The sequence below is a fragment of the Rhinopithecus bieti genome, unplaced genomic scaffold (genome assembly GCF_001698545.2).
Source record: "Rhinopithecus bieti isolate Rb0 unplaced genomic scaffold, ASM169854v2 scaffold_20892, whole genome shotgun sequence".
NCBI classification, from domain to species: domain Eukaryota; kingdom Metazoa; phylum Chordata; class Mammalia; order Primates; family Cercopithecidae; genus Rhinopithecus; species Rhinopithecus bieti.
Window position 1 is genome coordinate 1227851 of NW_016810602.1, and position 25305 is coordinate 1253155.

A 25305-nucleotide genomic window follows, 5' to 3' on the forward strand; every position below is an offset into this window, starting at 1 on the left:
GCGCGGTGGCTCAAGCCTGTAATCCCAGCACTTTGGGAGGCCGAGGCGGGTGGATCACGAGGCCAGGAGATCGAGGCCCTCCTGGCTAACACAGTGAAACCCCGTCTCTGCTAAAAATACAAAAAACTAGCCGGGTGCGGTGGCGGGCGCCTGTAGTCCCAGCTACTCGGAGGCTGAGGCGGGAGAATGGCGAGAACCCGGAAGGCGGAGCTTGCAGTGAGCCAAGATCGCGCCACTGCACTCCAGCCTGGGCGACACAGCGAGAATCCCTCTCAAAAAAAAAAAAAAATCCACAATCCAGACCCAGGTTCTGTGGCTGCAATGTGACCACCCACATCTCTAACACTCATACTATTGCCATAGCAAGGTGGTTCACACTGTGGAACCCTAGAGCCAAGCTCTCACTGCAAGTGCCCATGCTCTACACACCAGCCCAGCTGCCATAAAGAACTAAGCCCTGCCAGCTCAGAGCTCTACTAACTCTGAGCAAGCCTATGCTCCTGTTCTTTGCTCCCCAGGTGAATTACAAGCATACAAGCATCTACATCTCGCACAGTGTTACTAACACAGGAGCAGGGGTACCTGCAACCCAGGCAACGGTGTCTTACTGCTCCAGATCCCAGAGCCACAGACCCTTCACTCACACTTGTGCTTCAGGCCTCAGCTCCATGACTGATCCATTAAATATAAGGCAATAAGAAACATGAAAAACCAAAGAGACTGTATTAGTCCGTTTTCACCCTGCTACAAAGATCCTACCTGAGACTGGGTAATTTATAAAGGAAAGAGGTTTAATTGACTTACAGTTCCTCATGGCTGGGGAGGCTTCAGGGAACTTACAATCGTGGCAGAAGGCAAAGAGGAAGCAAGGCACATCTTCATAAGGCAGAAGGAGAGAGAGAGAGCGTGCGCGCTCAAGGGAAACTGCCACTTTCAAACCATCAGCTCTCGTGAGAACTCCCTCACCATCACGAGAACAGCATGGGGGAAATCGCCCCCATGATCTAATCACCTCCACCAGGTCCCTCCCACGACACATGAGGATTACAATTCAAAATTAAATTTGGGTGGGGACACAGAGCCAAACCATGTCAGAGACATACCACCACCAAAAGAACATAATAATGTTGAGATATTACTATATCCGGCTCCAAAGAAATACTAGTATAGGTCAGGCACAGGGGCTCACACCTGTAAGCCCAACACTTTGGGAAGTCAAGGCATGCCAATTGCTTGAGCTCAGGAGTTTGAGACCAGCCTGGGCGACACAGTGAAACCCTGTCTGTGCTAAAAATAACAAAAATTAGCCAGGAGTGGTGGCACATGCCTGTAGTTTTAGCTACTTGGGAAGCTGAGGTGGGAGGATTGCTTGAACCCAGGAGGTCAAGGCTGCAGTGAGCCATGAGCATGCCACCGTGCTCCAGCTGAGGCAACAGAACCAGACACTGTCAAAAAAAGAAGGAGGGAAGGGAAGAAAAAGGAAGGGAAGGGAGGGGAGGGGAGGGGAGGAGGGAAGGAAGGGAGAAGAAAGGGGAGAGGAGAGGAGAGAAAGGAAATATAAAAACTGCCCAACAACACATTTAAAATAATTGCTTTAAAGTTCAGCAAACTTCAAAGTAGAACTGATCAAATATAAGAAAAAAATCCATGAACTTGCAAACAGGTTATTTGAAAATATACACCCAGAAGGGAAAAAAGGGAAAAACATGAAAAAAAAAATAAAGAAAGGTCACAAGATTTATAGGATAGCATAGAGAAAATTTTCAGATTATAAGAGTTGAAGAAAGAGAAGAGACAGACAAAGGGGCAGAAAGTTGATTTAAAGAAACAATAGCAGAGTCAGGTGTGGTGGTATGTGCCTGCAGTCCCAGTTACTCAAGAAGCTGAGGCTGGAGAGATTGCTTGAGCACAGGAGTTCAAGTCCAGCTTGGGCAACATAGCAAAACTCTGCCTGAAAGGTAAAGAAAGGAAAGGGAAACAGAAAGGAAAGAAAAGCAAAAAACTTTCCAAATCCGGGGAAAGACATAAACATTGGCAGGACATAGTGGTACATAATCCCGGCACTTTGGGAGGCCAAAGTGAGAGCAACATACTAAGACCTCATCCCTACAGGAAAAAAAAAAAACAATTCGCCAAGTGTGGTGACGTGTCTGTAGTCCCAGCTACTCAAGAGGAAGTGGGAAAACTGCTTGAACACAGGAGTTGGAGGCTTCAGTAAGCTATGATTGTACCACTGCACTCCAGCCTGAGTGACAGAGTGAGACCCTGTCTCTTTAAAGAAAAAAAGTAAATATCCAGGTACAGGAAAGTCAAAGTTCTGTAATCAAATTCAATCCAAACAAAACTACAAAATACACTGAACTCAAACTGTCAAAAATCAAAGACAAACAGGTTCCTGAAAGCAGCAAGAGAAAAGAAGCAAATTCCATATGAGCGAGCTTCAATATGGCTAGCAGCAGATTTCTCTGCAAAAATGTACAGGTCAGGAGACAGTGGGATGATATACTCAAAGGGCCGATGGGGGGAAAAACTGCTAACCAAGAATACTTTACCTGGCAAAGCTGTCCAGAAATAAAGAGAATTTCACAAACAAAAGCTCTTTGCTGTTAGGTTCCTTTGGTGGTGGTATGTCTCATCACCACTAGACTTGTCTTACAAGAAATGCTAAAAGGAGTTGTTCAAAATGAAAGAAAAATATTAGTAACATGAAAACACATGAAAGTAAAGAACTCATTGGTAAAAGTAAGCACAGAGTCAAAATAAGAATACGCAAATACTATAATGATGCCGGGTAAATCACTTATGTCATTAGTGTGAGGTTAAAAGACAAAACTATGGCCGGGCGCAGTGGCTCACTCCTGTAATCCCAGCACTTTGGCAGGCTGAGGCGGGCAAATCACCTGAGGTCAGGAGATCGAGACCATCCTGGCTAACAGGGTGAAACAACATCTCCACTAAAAATACAAAAAATTAGCAGGGCATGGTGGTACGCACCTGTAGTCCCAGATACTTGGGAAGGCTGAGGCAGGAGAATCGCTTGAACCCAGGAGGCGGAAGTTGCAGTGAGCCAAGATCACGCCACTGCACTCCAGCCTGGGCCAGAGAGAAACTCCATCTAAAAAAAAAAGAATTAAAAAAAAAAAAAGACAAATCTATTATAATAGCTACAAGAATTGTTAAGAGATAAACAATATAAAAAGAGGTAAACTGTGACATCAAAAACATTAAATGGAGGTATTAAAAGCAGAGGGTTTTTTTATGTGATCAAAGTTAAGTTGTTATTAGCTTCAACTAGCCAGTTATGAATACAAGGTGTTCCATGTAAGCCTCATGGTAACCAAATAACAAAAACCTATAGTAGATATACAAAAGACAAGAAGTAAAGCATCAAAGCATACCATAGAGGAAAGCACCTTAATCACAAAGGAAGACAGCAGGAGAGGAAGAAAGAAACAAAGGATCTACAGAGCAAACAGCAAATAATTAACAAAGTAACAGTAGTAAGTTCTTACCTATCAGTAATTACCATGAATGTAAATGTATTAAATTCTCCAATCAAAAGACAAAGAGTAGCTGAATAGATTTAAAAAGAACAGGACCCAACAATAGTTGTTTCATGGTATCCATAGAGGTTTAGTTCCAGGATTACCCACAGATACCAAAATCTATGGCTACTCAAATCTCTAACATAAAATGGTACTGCACTTGCATGTAACTATGTAAATCCTCCCAAATACTTAAAATTATCCTCACATTACTTAAAATATCTAAAGCAATCTCAGTGTTATGTAATAGGTGTTATACTCTATTAGTTTTTATTTGCGGATATTTTCAATCTGCAATGGGTTAAATATGGATGCAGCACCCATCTATCCATGTATATGAGGAGCCAACTTTAGACTACAAGAGAATCATTTACTCTTTAAGAACCCACATAGACTGTAAGTGAAGTAAGAGAAAAAGATATTTCATGCAAGTAACAACCAAACCTACTCCAATAAGCAGGGGTAGCTATACTTAGGAAAAACAGACTTTCAGAAAAGACTATAAAAATAATGAATGTCAGTATTTATTTATTCATTTATTATTTTTTGAGACAGGGTCTTACTCTGTCACCCAGGCTGGAGTGCAGTGGTGCGATCTTGGCTCATTGCAACCTCTGTCTCCCAGGTTCATGCCATCTTCCCACCTCAGTTTCCCAAACAGCTGGAACTACAGGCATGCGCCACCATGCTTGGCTAATTTTTGTATTTTTTGAAGAGACGGGGGTCTCTCCCTGTCACTCAGGCTGGTCTCAAACTCCTGGGCTCAAGCCAATCTGCCTGCCTCAGCCTCTCAAAGCACTGGGATTACAGAAGTGAGCCACCACACCCAGTCAGAATGTCAATATTTAATAATAAAGGGATTGATTAATCAAGAACCTGTAATAATTATAAGTATATACAGACCCAATATCAAAGCACTTAAATATACAAAGAGAATATTAGTAGATCTTAAGAGAGAGATTGCAATAGAATAATAGTAGGAAACCTCAATATCCCATTTTCAACAATGAACAGACACAGAGAGAAAATCAATAAAAAAAACATGGGAGTTGAATTGCACTTTAGACTAAATGGATGGACCTAATAGGCATATACCAAACATTCTATCCAACAGCAGTATAACACACATTCTCCCCAGGAGTTCACAAAATATACTAACGACACATAATATGTTAGGCCGCAGAAGAAGTTTTAACAAGTTTAAGAAGATAATAAATCATTCCAACCACAATGGTATGAAACCAGAAATCAGTAACAGGAAAAATTCTGAAAAATTCAAAGATACTGGCATACCTTGTTTTATTGTTTTTTACTTGATTGCAATTCACAGATACTATATTTACTACAAATTGAAAGTTTGTGGCAACCCTGTGTCAAGCAAGTCTGTCAGTGCCACTTCTCCAACAGCATGTGCTCACTTCATGTCTGTGTCACATTTTGGTGATTCTCACAATATTTCAAACTTTGCCATTATTATTATATCTGTTATGGTGATCTCTGATCAGTAATATCTGATATTCCAACTGTAATTGTTGGGGGGCACCACAAACTGTACCCATTTAAGACAACAAACCTAATGTGTAAATGTTGTGTATGTTTTGACTGCTCCACTGACTGGCCATCTCTCTCAATTTCTCTCCTCTCCTCAGGCCTCCCTATCCCCTGAAATACAACAATATTGAAACGAAGCCAATTAATAACCCTCCAATGGCCTCTAAGCATTCAATGAAAGGAAAAGCCACACATCAAAAGCGAGAGATGATTAAGCAAGGCAGGTTAAAAGCCACAGGTCAAAAGCTACGCCTGTTGGGCCAAACAGCCAAGCTGTAAATGCAAAGGAAAAGTTCTTGAAGGATATTACAAGCGTTACTCCAGTGAACACATGAATGATAAGTGCAATAGCCTTATTACTGATAATGGAGAAAGTCTGAGAGGTCTGAATAGAAAGATCAAACCAGGTAAGCCAATGTCTAATCCAGGGTAAGACCCTAACTCTCTTCCGTTGTATGAAGGCTAAAAGAGGTGAATAAACTGCAAAAGAAAAGCTGGAAGCTAGCAGAGATTGCTTCATGAAGTTTAAGAAGCTGTCTCCAGAACAAAAAAGTACAAAGTGAAGCAGCCAGTGCTGATGTAAAGGCTGCAGCAAGTTATTCAAAAACATCTAGCTAAAATCATTGATGAAGGTGGCCACACTAAACAACAGATTTTCCATGAAGACTAAAGAGCCTTCTACTGGAAAAAGATGCCATCTAAGACTTCATAGCTAGAGAAGAGAAGTCAATGCTGGCTTCACAGCTTCAAAGTACAGGCTCTCTTTTCAGAAGCTAATGTGGCTGGTGACTTAAACTTGAAGCCAGTGCTCATTTATCATTCCAAAAATTCTAGGGTCCTTAGGAATTACACTAAATCTACTCCACCTGTGCTCTATAAATGGAACCCATCTGTTTACAACATGGTTTACTGAATAGTTTAAGCCCACTGTTAAGACCTACTGCTCAGTAAAAAAGATTTCTTTCAAAATATTACTGCTCATTGACAATGCACCTAGTCACCCAAGAGCCAGATCTGATAGACACGTGCAAGAAAATGAATTGTTTAGGCTGTTTCCGCATTGCTATAAAGAAATACCTGAGGCTGGATAATTTATAAAGAAAAGAGGTTTAGTTGGCTCATGGTTCTGCAGGTTTTGCAAGAAGCATGGTGCTGATGTCTGCTCGGTTTCTAGAGGTTTACAATCATAGCAGAAAGCGAAGGGGAAACAGGAATGTCACACGGCAAAAGCAGAGCAAGAGACAAGAGAACAAGGGGTCACACTTTTAAACAGCCAGATCTCATCACTATCATAAGGACAGCACCAAGGGGATGGTGCTAAATCATTCATGAGAAATCCACCCCCATGATCCAATCACCTCCCACCACGCCCCACCTCCAATACTGGGGATTACAACTCAACATGAGATTTGGGTAGGGGACACAAATCCACACTGTATCATAAATGTTGCTGTCATGCCTGCTAACAAAACATCCATTCTGCAGCCTATGAATCGATGAGTAATTTCAACTTTCAAGTCTCATTACTTAACAAATACATTCATGAAGCCATAGCTGCCACAAATAGTGATTCCTCTGATGGACGTGGGCAAAGTTAACTGAAAACCTTCTGTAAAGGATTCACCATTCTAGATGTCACTAGGAACATTCATGATTCATGAGAGGAAGTCAAAATATCAACATTAACAGTTTAGAAGAAGCTGATGCTAACTCTAATGGGTTACTTTAAGGTGTTGAAGACTGCAGTGAAGGAAGTAACTGCAGATATGGAAAGAGCAAGAGAAGTAGAATTCAAAGTGGTGACTGAAGATGTGACTGAATTGCTGCAATCACATGATCAAACTTGAATAAAAGAGGAGTTGCTCCTCATAGATAAGTAAATAAAGTGGTTTCTTGAGATGGAATTGACTCCTGATGAAGATACTGCAAACACTACTGAAATGACAGATGATTCAGAAGATTACATTAACTTAGTTGATAAAGCAGTAGCAGGGTTTCAGAGGACTGACATCAAATTTGAAAAGAAGTTCTTCTGTAGCTAAAATGTTGTCAAACAGCACATGCTACAGAGAAATATTTGTGAAAGGAAAGAGTCCATAGATATGGCAAACTTCATTGTTGTCTTATTTTTAAAAATGACAGAGGACTTGGTGGTGTGCACCTGTAGTCCCACTACTAGGGAGGCTGAAGTAGGAGGATCACTTGAACCCAAGAATTCAAGACGCAGCCTGAGCAACACAGTGAAAGCCCAACTCTTAAAACACACACACACACACACACACACACACACACACAAATTGCCACAGCCACCCCAATCTTCAGCGACCTCTACCCTGATCAGTCAATAGCCATCAATATCACAGCAAGACCCTTCACCAGCAAAAACATTACACTCAGATGATCATTAGCTATTTTTAGCAATAAAGTATTTTTTAATTAAGGTATGTACATTATTTTAGACATAATGCTATTGCACACTGAACTACAGTATAGCATAAATAAAATTTTTATATACTACTGGGAAACCAAAAATATTTGTGTGACTCACTTTATTTGCTTTATTCAGGTAGTCTGAAACCCAACAGCAGTATCTCTGAGGTATGCCTATATATGCCTAATAAAACCTAGCTATAATTATTATTCCTGTATAAGGTTTATTATCTGTTTTCTTCAACTGATAGTCTAATTTAATTATATTCAGTATCAGTGTAAAACCAACTGCATGGAGTATACATACAGTATAATGTCAGCAACTACATTGATGCTTTAAATTACTTCCATCTCCTGACAACCCTATGAGCTAGTTATTAACCCATTTTGTAGATAATGAAATAGAAGTGTGGTAAAGTAACTTCTTTCTTCCAAGTCACACAATTAATATATAGCAGAATAAGTCTGCTATCAAAGGCCATGACCTTACTCATTTCACTTTATTTACTGGGAAGTTAAGAGCCAGGCACTCTGAGGGGGTAAAAAAAAGTAGTATAAGTAATGGACCTTAACCTAAAGCTATCCACATCCTAAAATCCACTCAGCAAATATTTATTGAACTACTATTACGTTCCAGATACTGTTTTAAGCTAAATCAAAGCTGTTTTTATTGGTGGCACTAGTCAGGGCTCTCTCCAACTAGTACTAATTCTATTACATGATAATCTCCATTGCCAGTGAATTTTGGAGAGATGGCTGTTTCCACAGCATCAACAGAAAATTTCCAAAATAAGCCTGGAACAACTTGACATACCAATAAGAAAAAAGTTATCAAAGAGTAGTAGTATCATGTTAAAAGGATTCAGAAGCTCTTAAAGTGGCTCTTACTGATGGCTGGGTATGATGGCTCACATCTGTAACCCCAGCACTTTGGGAGGCTGAGGTAGGGCTGCTTGAGCCCAGGAGTTCTAGACCAGCCTGGACAACATAGCAAGACCCTGTCTTTAGGAAAAAAAAAGAGAGAGAGAGAAAGGGTGAGGGGCAGGCTCCCACTGGTCAAAGATGTAACAACAATTTGAGTTTCATTAAGCATATTAATTGCAATGAATGAAAATCCAAACATGTTTAAAAAAAAAAAAAAGGCCCTAAAACGCCTTCACAGGTTTAGATGTAACAGTTCAGTATCTTGAAAACTGGTAAATAAAAATAAAGAATCAAGTATTTATCCTGCTTTTCTTGTGAATTATACTATTTAATAACCAGTGATGAAGACAGTATTCTATGGAAGCATGCTAAGTAATAAATTAAAAAGAAATAATTTAGAATATCATTATCACTATTTTGCAACCTCCAATGAATTAATCCATCTGAGTAGTGAGTATCAATGGCTGCTAATGTCACAGAGTCATCCAAATAGCCAAGTGCCTTCTAATGACACACTTCCTACTGCCTTGCCAAAGGGATCACACTTAAAATTAGGATCAAGCCTCTGAATCCAGTTGAAAATCTACAGGGCATACAGAGAACAGAGAAAAGTGCTAAACTGCACTATTAGTATGCAATCAGCAGAATGCAAACTGTGGGAAATGCAAGTCAAACGGCCCAGGGTTCAATAGCTAACTTGTAAGAAAAAGAGACAGATGAGAGGGGGGACCTGTAGATTAAAAGGCTTAAAAGACATATCAAATTCAAAAAATATATACACGTAGTATTACAATGTCTAAGCATATAGTATCACTTGGGTGATAAAACCCATGAACAGCATTATTTCAATAAATGGTAGTTGTTAACCTATTTAAAAATGTGAAGTTGTACTAGGTGATCATCACAATTCTTTGCACGTGATTACAGGGCTAATTAATTTAATATGAAAGGTTTTCTAGCTGGGCACGGTCGCTCACATCTGTAATCCTAACACTTTGGGACACCAAGGCAGGAGGATCACCTGAGCCCAGGAGTTCAAACCAGCCTGGGCAACATAGTGAGACTCTGTTTCTACTTTTTAAAAAATAAAAAATAAAGGTTTTCTGTGCATCAGTCACTTTTCATACAAATCTTTGAGACTTAAAAAAAAAACTAACAGAGGAAACATTAGACAGTATTTATATAAGTTTGGCCAGTAGTTAGACCAAATGCCTTATAAAGTAGACACACATTCAGTTTCTTTGTATGTCTTCAATTTTATTTAAGTTAACATATAGTAAAACAGACTTTTGGGAAGAAGTAGGAGTATACAGTTCTACGAATTTCAACACATGTCTATCCATACTTAGGATACAGAACAGTTCTATCACCCCAAAAACTCCCTCATGCTATCTCTCCATAGTCACACACCCTCCCCATCCATAACCCCAGGTATCCTAGTCCATTTGGTGCTGCCATAACAGAATACCTGAGAGAGGGTAACTTATAAACAACAGAAATTTGTTTCTCACAGCTCTAGAGGCTGGTAAGTCCAAGATCAAGGTGCCAGCATCTGGTGAGGATCTTTCTGGCTGTAAACACTCATGGTAAAAGGTGGAGGACAAAAGGAGACAAATGCTACATCCTCACATGGCAGAAAAGCACAAGAAAGCAAGCCCTTTTTATTCTTTTATCTATTATTTATTTTTGAGATGAAGTTTCGCTCCGTCACCCAAGCTGTAGTGCAGTGGCGTGATCTCAGCTCACGGCATCCTCCACCTCCGGGGTTTAAGCAATTCTCTGCCTCAGCCTCCCGAGTAGCTGGGATTACAAGCGTCCACCACCACGCCCGTCTAATTTTTTTTGTATTTTTAGTAGCGACAGGGTTTAACCATCTTGGCCAGGCTGATCCTGAACTCCTGACCTCATGATCCACCCACCTCGGCCTCTTAAAGTGCTGGGATTACAGGCGTGAGCCACCATGCCCCGCCACAAGCCCTTTTTATAACATTAATCCATTTGTGAGTGCGCCCCCATACGAACCAATACATACACCTTCATTGGGCCCTCCTCCCAACACTGCTGCATTGGTGATTAAGTTTCAACATGAATTTTCAGAAGGGACAAAACATTCAAACCATAGCATTGGATTAACCAGTACACATTCTCTATCACTACAGTTTTGTATTTTTGAAAATACATGTAAATGGAATCATGAGACTAGCTTTTTTTAAAAAGTATAATGCTTGGGAGATTCCTCCAAATTGCTACACTACACATATCAACAGTTTATTCCTTTTTATAATGGGTACATCATCCATTGTATGATGCACCATAGTTTGTCCATTCACAATTAATATTTGTCTATTTGTACATTACCATTTGGGTCATTTCCAGTTTTTGGCAATTATGAACAGAGTATTACTGGTTTTTGCAGGAACATGTTTCATTTCCTTGGGTAAATACTTAGGAGTGGGACTGCCAGCTCATATGGTAACTTTATAAGAAACCACCAAATTGTTATCTGAAGTAGCTGTATTTTTTTTGTATTTCCATCTGTAAGGCAGGAGAGTTCTAGTTGCTCTATATCTCTGTCAGCTTGCTATTGTCTAGGTTTATTGGTTTGTTTTGGTTTTGCTTTTCTAATAGGTAAGTAATGGTATCTCATGATTTCTATTTGCATTTCCTACTGGCTAAATAGGTTTACATACTCAGTTTTTTAAAAGAAATATTACATTTAACTCTACGTGTCAAAAGACCATGTTCACTATTTAGTATCCCGTCTGTTAATGAAAAGAAACGCTTTTATAAACTAAACTAAGCTTGATGTCTTTTCAGAACCATGTACATTAAGAATTTCAAACTGGCCTCTCAAGCAATAAGAGAAAGTTTATGCAAATATTTTCAATTTGCTTTACTAAATTTTTTTTTTTTTTTTTTTTTTTTGAGACAGAGTCTCACTCTGTCACCCAGGCTGGAGTGCAGTGGCGCAATCTCAGCTCACCGCAAGTTCTGCCTCCAAGGTTCACAACCTTCTCCTGCCTCAGCCTCCGGAGAAGCTGGGACCACAGGTGCGCGCCACCATGCCCGACTAATTTTTTGTATTTTTAGTAGAGACAGGGTTTCAACGTGTTAGCCAGGACGGTCTCGATCTCCCGACCTAGTGATCTACCCGTCTCAGCCTCCCAAAGTGCTGGGATTACAGGCCGCACCCGGCCCAAAACTCTTCATTTTTTAAAACAGTTTCGGGTTTACAGAAACATTCTGAAGATAATACAGTGAGTTTCCACATACTACTCCCCTGTCCAGTTTTCTCTATTATTAACATCTTACGTTAGTACGGTAAATTTTCTATACTTAATGAATACTGATATATAAAGCCCATCGTTTTAAGTTCCTCCTGTCTGTGACAGTTTTACAGATTTCTCTGTTTTTGATGAGCAGTTTTGTGGTGCAGTAGTCAGGTTTCCTTGTAGGATGCCCTTCTATATTGTATTCTTTTTTTTTTTTTTTTTTTTTTAAATGAGATGGGGTCTCACTCTGTCACCCAGGCTGGAGTGCAGCTGGCCCAACTTGGCTCACTGCAACCTCTGCCTCCTGGGCTCAAGCAATCTTCCCATCTCAGCCTCCCAAGTAGCTGGGACCACAGGCACGTACCACCATGCCCAGCTAATTTTTTGTATTTTTTGGTAAAGACAGGCTGGTCTTAAACTCCTAAGCTCGAGTAATCCACCTGCCTTGGCCTCCCAAAGTGCTGCGATTACAGGTGTGAGTCACCATACCCGGCCTATACTATATGTATGTATGTATGTATGTATGTATGTATGTATGTATGACGGTCAGTACCTCAAATGTCTGTGTCCTCAAATATCCACCCCTGGCTGGGCGCAGTGGCTCACTCCTGTAATCCTAGCACTTTGGAAGGCTGAAGCAGGCAGGTCACAAGGTCAGGAGATCGAGACCATCCTGGCCAACATGTCTCTACTAAAAATACAAAATAACAAAAATTGGCTGGGTGTGGTGGCACGTGCTTGTTATCCCAGTTACTCGGGAAGCTGAGGCAGGAGAATCACTTGAACCCGGGAGGTGAAGACTGCAGTGAGCCAAGATCATGCCACCGTACTCTAGCCTGGCGACAGAGCAAGACTCAGTCTCAAAAAAAAAAAAAGTGTCCACCCTTAGCTGTTTCTGTTTTGCTCTGGATTCGTGCTTCTCAATCTGGATGCATCTAAGAATTATCTAGACAGCCGTTTGAAAACCCAGATTAAATCCCATTAAATCTAAGTAAACACAGGTGGGAACTGAACAATGAGAACACTTGGACACAAGGTGGGGAACATGACACACTGGGGGCTGTCGTGGGGTGAGGGGAGGGAGGAGGGATAGCATTAGGAGATACACCTAATGTAAATGACAAGTTAACGGGTGCAGCATACCAACATGGCACATGTATACGTATGTAACAAACATGCACATTGTGCACATGTACCCTAGAACTTAGAGCATTAAAAAAAAAAGAGTAAATACAAACTGATTTTTTTTTTTTTTGAGATGGAGTCTCATTCTGTCACCCAGGTTGGAGTATAGTGTCACGACCTCTGCTTACTGCAACCTCTGCCTCCCAGATTCAGGTAATTCTTATGCTTCAGTCTCCCAAGTAGCTGGGATTACTTACAGGTATGTGCCACCACAACAGGCTAATTTTTTTTTTTTTTTTTTTTTTTTTGGTATTTTAGTAGAGATGGGATTTCACCATGTTGGCCAGGCTGGTCTTGAACTCCCAATCTCAGGTGATCCACCTGCCTTGGCCTCCCAAAGTGCTGGGATTAAAGGTGTAAACTACCATGCCCAGACATGTACTCACTTTTAAACATAAAATAATTTACCTACTAAACAAATCCATTGTGAACCAAAGCTTGGTTCGAATTTTTTAATAATTATCAATATATATGCATATTTTTCTAAAATTTGTGAAGACAGAAAATGGTTACTATTCTAAGGTTCTGTACTACGAATTACAATTAAACTGACATCTGTATTATGACAACCCTAATCTCTTCTAACTCCACAAACATCCTATACAGTAGATTTCCATATATCAAGTAGGGAAATAAATTCTAAAAGTTACAAAGAAAATTAAAAGTTACCTGCCCCTCTTTAAAAATTTATATATCTTTTCACTTATCCTTCCATCTAAATAAGAAATTAACTCCTAAAAAAACTGTGTAAAATATACTTCAATATAACCAGCTTATATTCATTCATTTTTTTTCCTCTTTTAAGTGGCAGACACAGTTTCGAGTATAAAATGTAGCTCTAGTTTTGCTAGCTTGAATCTAAATTCTAATTCCACAGTTATAAATTGTTGCAGAGGTAAGGAAGTTTCTACTCAACCTCATTTAGGTGAAGGATACTTCTCACTTACAATAAATGAGATCTTTGGACTATGCTTTAGCTTTTCACTCATTCTTGGTGTGTTTTATTGCCTTTATTGGTTCTTCATGGGCCCAAATAAAATTCTCACTAATACTTGTGACTTACCAATTGTACCAACTATATATGTCTAAAATTTAAGAGTTTACAAAAAAATACGACCTTAGGTGGCCAAAGAAGTCATTTTCCCACAGGAAGAACTCCAGATGGATATAATTTTTAAACTTTAATTGATAAATAAAAGTTATATATATGTATTGTGTACAACTGGATGTTTTCACATGTGTATGTTGTGGAATGATTAAATCAAGCTAATTAACATACCTATTATCTCATATATCCAACCTCTTTTTGTTTTAATGGGTAAGGATACTTAAAATCTACTCTCTAGCTGGGCAGGGTGGCACATGTCTGTAATCCCAGTTACTCAGTAGGCTGAGGCAGGAAGATTGCTTGTGCCCAGGAATTCTAAATAAGCCTGGGCAACACAGTGAGACCCCATTTCAATTAAAAAAAAAAAAAACTACTTTCTAAGCAATTTTCAAGTATACCACACTTTACTATTAACTACAGTCAACCATGCTGTACACTGGATCTCCAGAACTTATTCCTTTATATACCTGAAACTGTACCCTTTAACCACATCTCCCCATTTCTCCCCAGTTGACAGCCCCTGGTAATCACCATTATATTCTCTGCTTCTGTGAGTCTAACTTTGTTAGATTCTACATATAAGTGAGATCACGCAGTATTTGTCTTTCTGTGTCTGGCTTATTTCACTTAGCATAATGTCCTCCAAATTCTTCCATGTTGTTATAAATGTCAAGACTTCCTTCTCCTGAAAAGCTGAATAGTATTCCATTGTGTGTATATATATACACACACATTTTCTTTATCCATTCACGTGTTGTTGAACACTTAGGATGATTCCATATCTTAGCTACGGCAAATAATGCTTCAACAAACTTACATAAGAGATAATTTTCTATTTGTAAAGAGATCCACGAGCAGAACCAGAATGCTCGGCACTTACATGATGGTTTCTCAACACTAGGAGGCTTTTGTGCGTATTTTATTGTTGCTATTGGTGTTTAAGGGAGCATTTATTTTCCTTTAAAAGTATTCCACATCCATAAAGAAAAAACTTGTAGTTTCTTTTCCTCTCCATGAAACGCTTTATTAAATGAGTAATTTGTTTGAATAACAGACAGTATAGATTATGTACCAGATAGGAACCCCCTTCAAAGTAAGAAAGAATATAGTTTCTATCACCCTTTAAAATTTTTTAAAGATATTTATTACATTTAGGAGTATGGCTTTAAAGAAACTTCTGTCCTTCACATGACCTTCCAGTTCAAGTGTCCGGCAGAGTCTGACTTGAAATTATCAGAAGTTACTAAACAAAAGATTCTAATTAGCCTATATGAGGTACGTGTCCATTCTCTGAGGAAGATTGACTTGTTTCCCTCCATCTCTACTTCTGTTCTGAGTATTAGTATGATCCTCCTAAACCAGTTTGTCCATATCCTTATAGCCTCTTCCCCTACATGCAGTTCTAAAAACCCAGGACAGAGCTGGCATTTTTGCTTACATATCCATCCTTGAACCAATAACTGTGACAGAAATAGGCTTCCATTTGGATCATGTTACTAGGGTAGGGATAGGATGAGTTTTCCAAAAGAGGCAAGTAAAAAGGGGTCTGTTAGTGATCTAGACATATTCCCTGGAGGAATTGCTGGCCGCCAATTAGCCAAACAAATCTGTATCAACTACAATTGGAGGGCACGGGAGACTTAATGGATACATTGTGCTTTAGAAATTATATTTTTCATTAGGAAATAAAATATGTGTAACTGTGCTTATACATTCCTTCATATTCCTGTTGAAATTTCTTTTAAAAAAAATTAAAATTTCAGGTGCTACACAACTAGCAATGCATAGCAGCTTCTAACTGCAACACTGTGCCTGTGAACGAATATTATGGAAAATGCGGAGAGCAAGAGAATTCAGGGATTTAGCAGTGGAAGGTGAAAGAGCACCAAGAGTTCAACCACAGAACAGGAGGCAGAAGGGAAGATGCCTTAGATGGAGGTGTGAAGGATCGTGGATTCAGCAATGCGTAATAAGAAAACCCAAAACAACTATGGCATAAACAAAACAGAAGTTTATTTCTCTCTCACATAAAATAATCTGATAATACTCCAGAGTTGCTCTACCACGACATAAATATACAGGGTCTTTCCAGCTTTCCAGCTTATAGTACAGCCCCTATCCTCATGATCTAAGTTGGCAGCTGGAAAAAAATGATAAAGAAGGGCAAAGCTCTTCCTTTAAATAGACTTCTGGGAAATATCAAACACTTCTACTGACATCTAACTGACCAGAATTTAGTCACAAGGTAATACCTTGCTATAAGAGAACTTCAGAAAGTTGCTCTTTCGGCAAGTGGCAACTGGGCCCTCTATCTAGGTTTTGTTAACTTGAGAGAAGTAGACAATGAATATTTGAGGAAAGAAATAAAACCTGCCAATTTCTGTCACAATAGGTCAAAGACAAGAAAGGCAGATGAAAGTAATGTGTGAATGTAAACCTTCCTTCTCTAATCTCAAGTTACAAAATGGTTAGACTGAAATATTCTTGATATATTCTTACTTGAGAGAAGAAATAGACAAAGAACCTTTGATTTTACTTTAGACAATTTCTTATCCCCTCTCTCCATATTATTGTAAAAGCCCATATGAAAAGTAAAAGTGTGAGCCAAAATAGTTTGGGCCAAAGTTTTAAAACCTCCTTACTACACAGAGGTATGAAACCAACATGTCCAACAAACAGAAAACACCATAGCAGAAACAATTTAAAACCAAACAAACAAACAAAAAAAATCACTATCAGTATAAAGACTCTTCTACAGTTAAGACTTCTAAATTACCTCCTAGATCCAGAAACTCAGGCTAAACTCCTCTTCTTTACTCTCTACTCCATTGCTTGCTAAACCTCTCGCCTTGCATCTATAAAGTGTATCTAATCTCCTTGGTTCTCCTTCCTTGCTGTTTTAAGGATTTTATTGTAATCACTATGGGTAATAACAAAAAAAATCATTAAGAAATTATGAAGTTTTTTAAAATCCTATAAAATCCCCTGGGACCTCAAATATTCTCATTTTACTGGGAAGAGCTAATGATGTCAATTAATATGAATTCATGTACTCTAGTCTCAAGCCAGTAAACTGCATTTCTAAGACCCTAAACATCAGGTGACATGTTTCAAAGAGTCTTTCTTTAACACAAGCATGATATGAAGATGGCCATGGTGGTGGTAGTGGTGGTAAGACCAAATTAAGACTTTTGGAGGTCCCAAGAACAGAAAATATAATAGTATAGCCCTGTATTCTCTCCCTATTAAATACAAAATAAAAACAGTACTGAACTGCTAACATTTAGTCCAATAAATTCTTATTTCTTTCCTAATTCTGCTTCAGTTTTTTTTTTAAATGTTAGATAGTAAATGCTTTCAATTGTTTTCAAATTCTTTTCTTCTGCTTTGCTGATACCCTAAGCTTTTTTCAATACGCTGTTTGGCTAATCAGTACTAAGTGCTAAGAAATAGAAGTAAAAGCAGTTGCAACTTGAAGAGGTCTACTCTACATCAGATATTTTACATGCATTATTTATAATTCTTGTCACATCTACAAAAAGGAGAGATTATCAACCCTGTTTTGCTGATAAAGAATGAACTCTAAGAAACTAGACAAGATGCCCAAGGTCACTCATGCAGTAAACGGCAGAGATGAGCATCTGAAATAGGCCTTTATGTCTCCCAAGTCTGATCCATTAGACATACTGCCTATAGGGCATTTCTTCAGAACCAGCTCCTGGACAAAATTTCATTTCAGAGAAACATTGAAAATGCTTTTAAATGCATCATTTGGTAGTACTCAAATTTTCCGTGGAACCTAATCACTGATAATCCTAAATAAATGTAAATACACAGTCCAGACTGCTACACTGCACAACTCCAGTGGGAAAAAAGAAAAAAAATTTTTATGTGAATGATGTCCCCTGGTATTGTGTGATACAGTTGAGTGTGTAACCCCAATGCTTGTCAAAGAACCTGTCAGGGCCCTTTACTATTCTATTTTGGAAAAAAAAACTATCATTGTTTTTTCGATTTTTTTGTTTTTTTTTTTGAGAAGGAGTCTCACTGTCACCCAGGCTGGAGTACAGTGGCGCGATCTTGGCTCACTGCAAGCTCTGCCTCCTGGGTTCATGCCATTCTCCTGCCTCAGCCTCCCCAGTAGCTGGACTACAGGTACCCGCCACCATATCTGGCTAATTTTTGTATTTTTAGTAGAGACGGGGTTTCACTGTGTTAGCCAGGACGGTCTCGATCTCCTGACCTCGTGATCTGCCTGCCTCGGCCTCCAAAGTGCTGGGATTACAGGTGTGAGCCACTGCGCCCGGCCACTATCATTGTTTTTTAAATCCAATAAGCATTCTCAGAATGTTAAAGAGAAGTTTTTGTTGTTGTTGTTTTGAGACAGGGTCTTGCTATGTTGCCCAGGGTGATCTCCTGCCTCAGCCTCCTGAGTAGCTGGGATTACACACTTATGCCATCAGGACCAGCTCAAGAAAGGACTAGCCAGACATGGTGACACACACCTGTGGTCCCAGCTTCTCAGGAGACTGAGGTAGAAGAACTGCTTGACCTCAGCGATGATCACACTGCTGCACTCCAGTCTGGGTAACACAGCAAGACTGTCTTTTTTTAAAAAAAAGAAAAAAAAAGGGAAGATATCTTAAAGCACATGAAAATAAAAATACACCAAAAGTCAATCGTAAGAAAATGCAAACTAAAACCACAAGGATATACAACTATACAACTATTAAAAGGGCTAAAATTAAAAAATAAAATAAAATAAAACAGATACTACCAAGTGCTAGCAAGGATATAGAGCAACTGGAACTCTCAAACATTGTTGGTGGAAATGCAAAATGGCACAATCACTTTGGAAAACAGTTTGGCAGTTTCATACAAAATTACACATATGCTTACCATATGATCCAGCAATCTACTCCTAGGTATTTACCCAAGTGAAATGAAAACTTGCGATCATACACAAAGCTATACATGAATGTCTATAGCAGTTTTATTCATAATTGCCAAAAACTAGCAACAAGCCAAATGTCTTTCAACAGATAAATGGATAAACTAACCATAGTACATTCATATCATAGATTACTACTCAGCAATGTAAAGGAACAAACTATTGAAACTCGCAACATGAATGAATCTCAATGAATTTTCTAAGTATAAGAGGCTGATCCAAAAGTCTATATAACCACAATGTCACTTATGGTTGGCCCTCCATATCCACTAGTTCCATATCTGAGAATTCAACCAATATGGATAGAAAATATTGTAGTAAAAACAAAATACAACAAAAAAATACAAATAAACAATATAACAACGATGTACATAGTATTTATACTGTATAAGGTATTATATTTAGAGATGATTAGAGTACCAGGAGGATGTGTGTGTATATGTAAACACTAGGTCATTTTACATAACAGACCTGAGCATCTGTGAATTTTAGTATCTGAAGGGGTTTTGGAACTAATCTCAGATAAGAAGGGACAACTGTGTATGACATTCTGGAAAAGTAAAACAGTAGCCACAGAAAATAGATCAGTGTTTTCCAAGGAGATGAACTCAGGGGGAGAGGTTAACTACAAAGGGGCAGCAGAAGTTCTGTGTTTTAATTATGAGGATAGATACATATTCTATGCATTTGCCAAAATCCATAGAACTGTGTATCACAAAGTGTGAATTTCAATGTATTAATGCACAATTTAAAAATGAAAAAAGTTGTATAAAAAATAAAGGAAATATTCCAAATTGGGGAAAAAAAAAGAAAAAAAAGGGAGGGGCTTTTCACTACCAGATCTAGAAACGGTTATCCTCTGGAGATAATACAACTGCCTCCACTGAGCTGTAAAGATAAAATGTAAAATGCTTAACACAGGCTTAACATACAGTAAATTCTTAGTTTAGAATTCTTAAATTCTAGTTCCCTTCCCTTTCCCTGCTTCTCTCTCTCATGTAAGTATTTCTCTTTCACTGCATCTACTATTCCCTCTTCTTTTTTCTGCCTCTGTAATGACTTTACATTGTTTTTGCTACTTCAAATTCCTTTTCCCTATTTCTTTGGTTAACAGTATCTATCCTTTGGGGAACTGACACTACTCCCATTTATGTGGTTCTGATGTTAATGTCAACGACAATTCCCCACAGTGATTAGCCCAGAGATAAGCCTGTTAGATAGAGGCCATCCTAGGAAACTAAGTTCTCAGCTGTCTGAGGCCATGCATCCATGCCATGAAAGAAGCTTTCTAACATAAGCAGAAAATGAGGCTAACAGGTGAAAAAATAAAATGAAGCTAGGATACTCTGAAGACAGCATCTAAGTTCCCAGATCTGTGGACTTCTCCATCTCTATTCTTCCTATTTACATAGCCAATATATCACCTTTCTGTTTAATCCATTTAGAATTGTTGTTTTTCATGCTTCCCATTTTAAAATCACAAAATATTTGGCTTCTCTAAGGAAACAAAAATAGTAAATTATCTCTTTACTTGCTGTGGCCTTCAGTTATTTTCAGTATTAGTGGCTACTAATATCAAGATATTACCCAATCACACATATTTGAAGGAGGTAGAAATAGCTGGGCCTGGTGGCACACATTTTTAGCCCTAGCTACTCAGGAGGCTGAGGCAGGAGGACAGCTTGAGGCCAGGAGTTTGAGGTTGCGGTGCTCTATGATTCACATCTCTGAATAGCCACTACATTCCAATCTGGGCAACACAGCGAGAGAGAGAGAGAAAAAAAATAGAGGTAGAAATAAAAGATAAAGCCACATATAACAGTAGACTGAAAACAGCTGCCTACTGAAGATTTACATTACAAGTAGTGAAAACCTTCAAGACAGTTTTAATGCACATTATATCAGGTTTTAAATCTTCAGTGCAGGCAGTGCTTACTTTTCATTACCTTACATTTTACCACTCTGCTCACTCAAAGCTAGGTAATAAAGATATATGTTACTTTGTGTCATTCTGCCTTTGCATGCTCATTCATAAATTTTAATCAGTATCTGAAGAAAGGCAATAGCATATGCAAATAGGAAAAGCATACAACTGCAGTAAGGGTTAAAGAAAAAGTCTCACAAGCTGACAACACATAGCACACTTCTAATAAGCCATTCTTCAGTTTGTCTTCCTGGAATGCCCCTACTTGTTTTTGATGCTAAGCTAATCATCACTATGTACCATAGCCTACTAGAACGTCCTCTGCCACCTCACCCTGTATCATAGCAATTACCGAATTATAATTATATATTTATATGTTAGTGGTAATGAGAACCTAAACTGTTATTAAAAAAAAAATCAAACAGAAAAAAGCAGATGAATGAGATAAACACTGTAGTGATAAAAGTCGCAGTTTTGTTACAGGGTCCCAACACTTACTCAAAGGTAACTGCTGGGTGAGGGTTTCTGCACTATAGTCTCTTCTGTGGTTGCCAGATAGAGGTTATAGGACAGAGAAATATGTTACAGGAAAAGGGTCCCAATCCAGATCCCAACAGAGGGTTTTTGGATTTCACACAAGAAAGAATTCAGGGTGAGTCCATAGTGCAAAGTGAAAGCAAGTTTATTAAGAAAGTAAAGGCATAAAGAATGGCTACTCCATGGGCAGAGCAGCCCCGGGGGCTATTGGTTGCCTATTTTTAAGGCTATTTCTTAATGATATGCTAAACAAGGGGTGGATGATTTATGTCTCCCATTTTTAGAGCATATAGGGTAACTTCCTGACATTGCCATGGCATTTGTAAACTGTCATGGAGTGGCGCTGATGGAAGCGTAGTAGTGAGGATGACCAGAGGTCACTCTCACTGCCATTTTGGTTTTGGTGGGTTTTGGTTGGCTCCTTAACTGCAACCTGTTAAGGCTGCAAGGTCTTTATGACCTCTATTTTGTGCCGACCTGCTATCTCATCCTGTGACTTAGAATGTCTTAACTGTCTGGGAATGCAGTCCAGTAGGGTTTAGCCTCATTTTACCCAGCTCCTGTTTAAGATAGAATTGCTCTGGTTCACATACCTCTGACAGTCTGACAAGCAAATGAATCTGATGGGGAATACAAAGATGATTCACAATTCAAGTTTGGATAATGGGAAGGAAAAGCCAATAATTTTTTTAAAAAAAGAAAAGTAGGAAAAAAATACATTTTAAAGGAAAAGAAAATTCAAATTTGAGTGAATTAAGCATGATGGCATGACAATTAGGTGACAATCTCCAGCTGGAAACGGACATTCAGAAACTTACAGTATAGGGGTCACGTGGAAGAGATTCTCACTAAAGCCAAAAGAACAGGTAACATTTCAAGAAAACAGAATCTAGAGAATGAAAAACATGTAAGGCAAATATTTGAGAAATAAGTTGACTTTGTAAATGAGCCAGGAGGACAGCAAAGTTACAAGGAGAAGGGAGGAGGAAAAGTGGTACACAGTGTTAAATCTGAAGCAACAAGACTGAAGAGCCCCCATTTGGCAATTCAGAAGAACAGTTTTAGTGAAAAAGAAGGTAACCAAATTGAAACAACAGACACAAATTATTTTTTTTTCCTTTGGCCTGCTGCACAGTATATTAAAAAAAAAAGGTAAAAGAAGAAAAAATAAGGAAAGGTTTTTGTTTAAGCCGTTAAATTGTTGTTAGGGAAGATTAAAATAAAAATGATAAAAGAGTTAATTAATGGTCCTATACATTCTAACAGTAGAAGGGATAAAACAGGTAGCCATGAAAGCCTAAAGGGTATATCCCTGACACCAAAGGGGAGACAGAACTTACACAATTTAGAGAGAAAGAAAAGCAAAGCTGAAGAAGTTTCTGTTGGATGGTCTTGATCTTCTTACATTAAAAAAAAAAAAGTAAGTGAACCTACAAAGTCTGGGAGCAATACACTGGAATCAGGCCCTAGAAAGAAGTAGAGTGGTGGCTCACGCCTGTAATCCCAACACCTTAAGAGGCTGAGGCAGGCAAATCACTTGAGGCCAGGTGTTCAAGACCAGCCCGGGCAACATGGCAAAACCCAGCCTCTACAAAAAAAATACCAAAAAAAAAAAGCCGGGCATGGTGGTGCATGCCTGTAGTCCTAGCTACTTCAGAGGTCAAGGCAGGAGGATCACCTGAGCCTAGGAGGTTGAGGGGGCAGTGAGCTGGCATTGTGCCACTCCGCTTAGTCTGGCCAACAGAACATGACCCTGTCTCATTTAAAAAAAAAAAAAAAAAAAAAAAGACCGGCGCAGTGACTCACGCTTATAATCCCAGCACTTCAGGAGGCCAAGGTGGGTGGATCACCTGAGGTTGGGAGTTCGAGACCAGCCTGACCAACATGGAGAAACCTCGTCTCTACTAAAAAAAATATATAAAATTAGTGGGGTGTGGTGGCGCATGCCTGTAATCCCAGCCACTCCAGAGGCTGAGGCAGGAGAATCACTTGAACCCAGGAGCGGGAGGTTGCAGTGAGCCAAGATCGAGCCATTGCACTCCAGCCTGGGCAGCAAGAGTGAAACTGTCTCAAAAAAAAAAAAAAAAAAAAAAAAAAAAAAAGAGAAAAGGTCTGAAATAGCCCCTATAGGAAGTGGGAAAGAATTGCCAATCAATGCTACCAAGTATTTTAGAGCACATTTTCTCATTAATTGCTCATCTCATTTTTTACTTAACTTGTAGAAGGATACAAATTCTTCAGTCTATTTGATCTGATATTCCTTTTTTAAAGAGAGCCTTCTATATCCCATCTAATGATGTTCTGTATGTCTACTTTTCCATTTAAATTACCCCCATCTATTCTTTGCTATGTTACAAAACTTTTATTCTTCCTGCTTTAATGTGGTTCTAGTCTTGCTCTCATGCTCTGTACAAATATCAAAGTAGTATTTGATTACTCAAGAAATCCTTAATGTCTATTTTCTTAAAGACAAGTATTTAAGAGAACTATATAAAGAATAGGAATTCTAAATCCAGAAATGGCTGTATCTTCTGACAGCTGCTCATTTACTATTATAACTAAAAATAAAAATTCCCCAGGAAAATATGAAAGATGATCTTTAACACTTTGAAGCTTCAGAAGTAATAGATAAAGTGTCTCTTTTCATTTACATTGACATTTTTCCAATTATACAACTCATATTTCGGTATTTTATATGTATTAAAAATTCAGTGGGACTTTTAAAATAAATATGGCATAACCTATTTTCAAAAGAACATTCTTGGTTGGTGCAGTGGCTTACACCTGTAATCTCAACATTTTGGGTGGCCGAAGTGGGCAGGTCGCTGGAGCTCAGAGTTTGAGACGAGCCTGGGCAACACAGAGAAACCCTGTCTCTACAAAAAAAAAAAAACAAAAAACAAACAAAAAAAAAAATTAGCTGGATGTGGTGGTATGTGTCTACAGTGCTAGCTACTCAGGAGGCTGAGCTAGAAGGATAGACTCTGCTGCACTCCAGCCTGGGCAACAGAGTGATACTCTGTCTCAAAAAAAAAAAAAAAAAAAAAAAAATTCTTGCGATAAAAACAGTCGCCTCGGAGAACTCTACATTTATTTCCATAATGCTGACACTGACATTTCATAAAAAGCTTTGGGATTCAACTTTTGTAACTGCTTTAAAGTCTTTTTTAAGTCTTTTCTTTTTTCTTTTTTTTTTTTTGAGACAGTCTCACTCTATTACCCAGGCTGGAACACAGTGGTGCAAGCTCAGCTTACCTGTAGCCTTGACCTCCTGTGCTCAAGTCATCCTCCCATCTCAGCCTCACAAACAGCTGGGCCTACAGGCACACACCACCACACCCGGCTATTTTTTCAATTTTTTGTAAAGATGGGGTCTCACCACATTGCCCAGGCTGATCTCAAATTCCTGGGCTCAAGCAATCCTCCCATCTCAGCCTCCAAAGTGCTGGGATTACAGGCATGAGGCACCTCGCCTGGCCTGCTTTAAAGTCTTAATATAATGTTTATAATATTGTCAGAAATGACAAATCTTCATATAATAAACATAGTTTTGATTTGAAGATATTCCTTATTATCAAAAAGTGGTTTACCTACACTAGAAATGCTACTTTTGAATAAAAACTGTGACTCTAAAACATGAAACAAATTTTCTTATGCTGTTGTAATGACACCATCATTAAAATATATTTATAGCTACATTATAGCTACATTCCCCTCCTCCAGTGTCTGCTCTGTGGGTTATCACTCATATGCTCTAGCATGTTGGGTAAAAATAAGGTTCAGTCATTTAATAGCCATACTTAGCCATACTTCCTACTACTGTAGGTAAAATAACAAGCCTTGAAGGTTCCTAAAAGTCAAATTATTGATTATTTGAA

General features: G+C 38.8%; 1 protein-coding gene across 5 annotated transcripts in view; it reads right to left on the reverse strand.

Annotated features, from left to right (window-relative positions):
* FUT8 (fucosyltransferase 8) overlaps window positions 1–25305 on the reverse strand; it is a 354455-nt gene that overhangs the window by 310275 nt on the left and 18875 nt on the right. Inside the window, exons 1-2 of one of the 5 annotated variants that reach the window (XM_017892450.1) lie at window positions 2995–3038; window positions 2553–2664 (exon numbers count right to left, since the gene is read on the reverse strand). The exons of the other annotated variants lie outside the window; for them this stretch is intronic. The gene's annotated coding sequence lies outside the window, so the exon portion shown is untranslated. Of the gene's footprint in view, window positions 1–2552; window positions 2665–2994; window positions 3039–25305 lie in introns of those variants that run through there. 5 annotated transcript variants of the gene reach the window in all.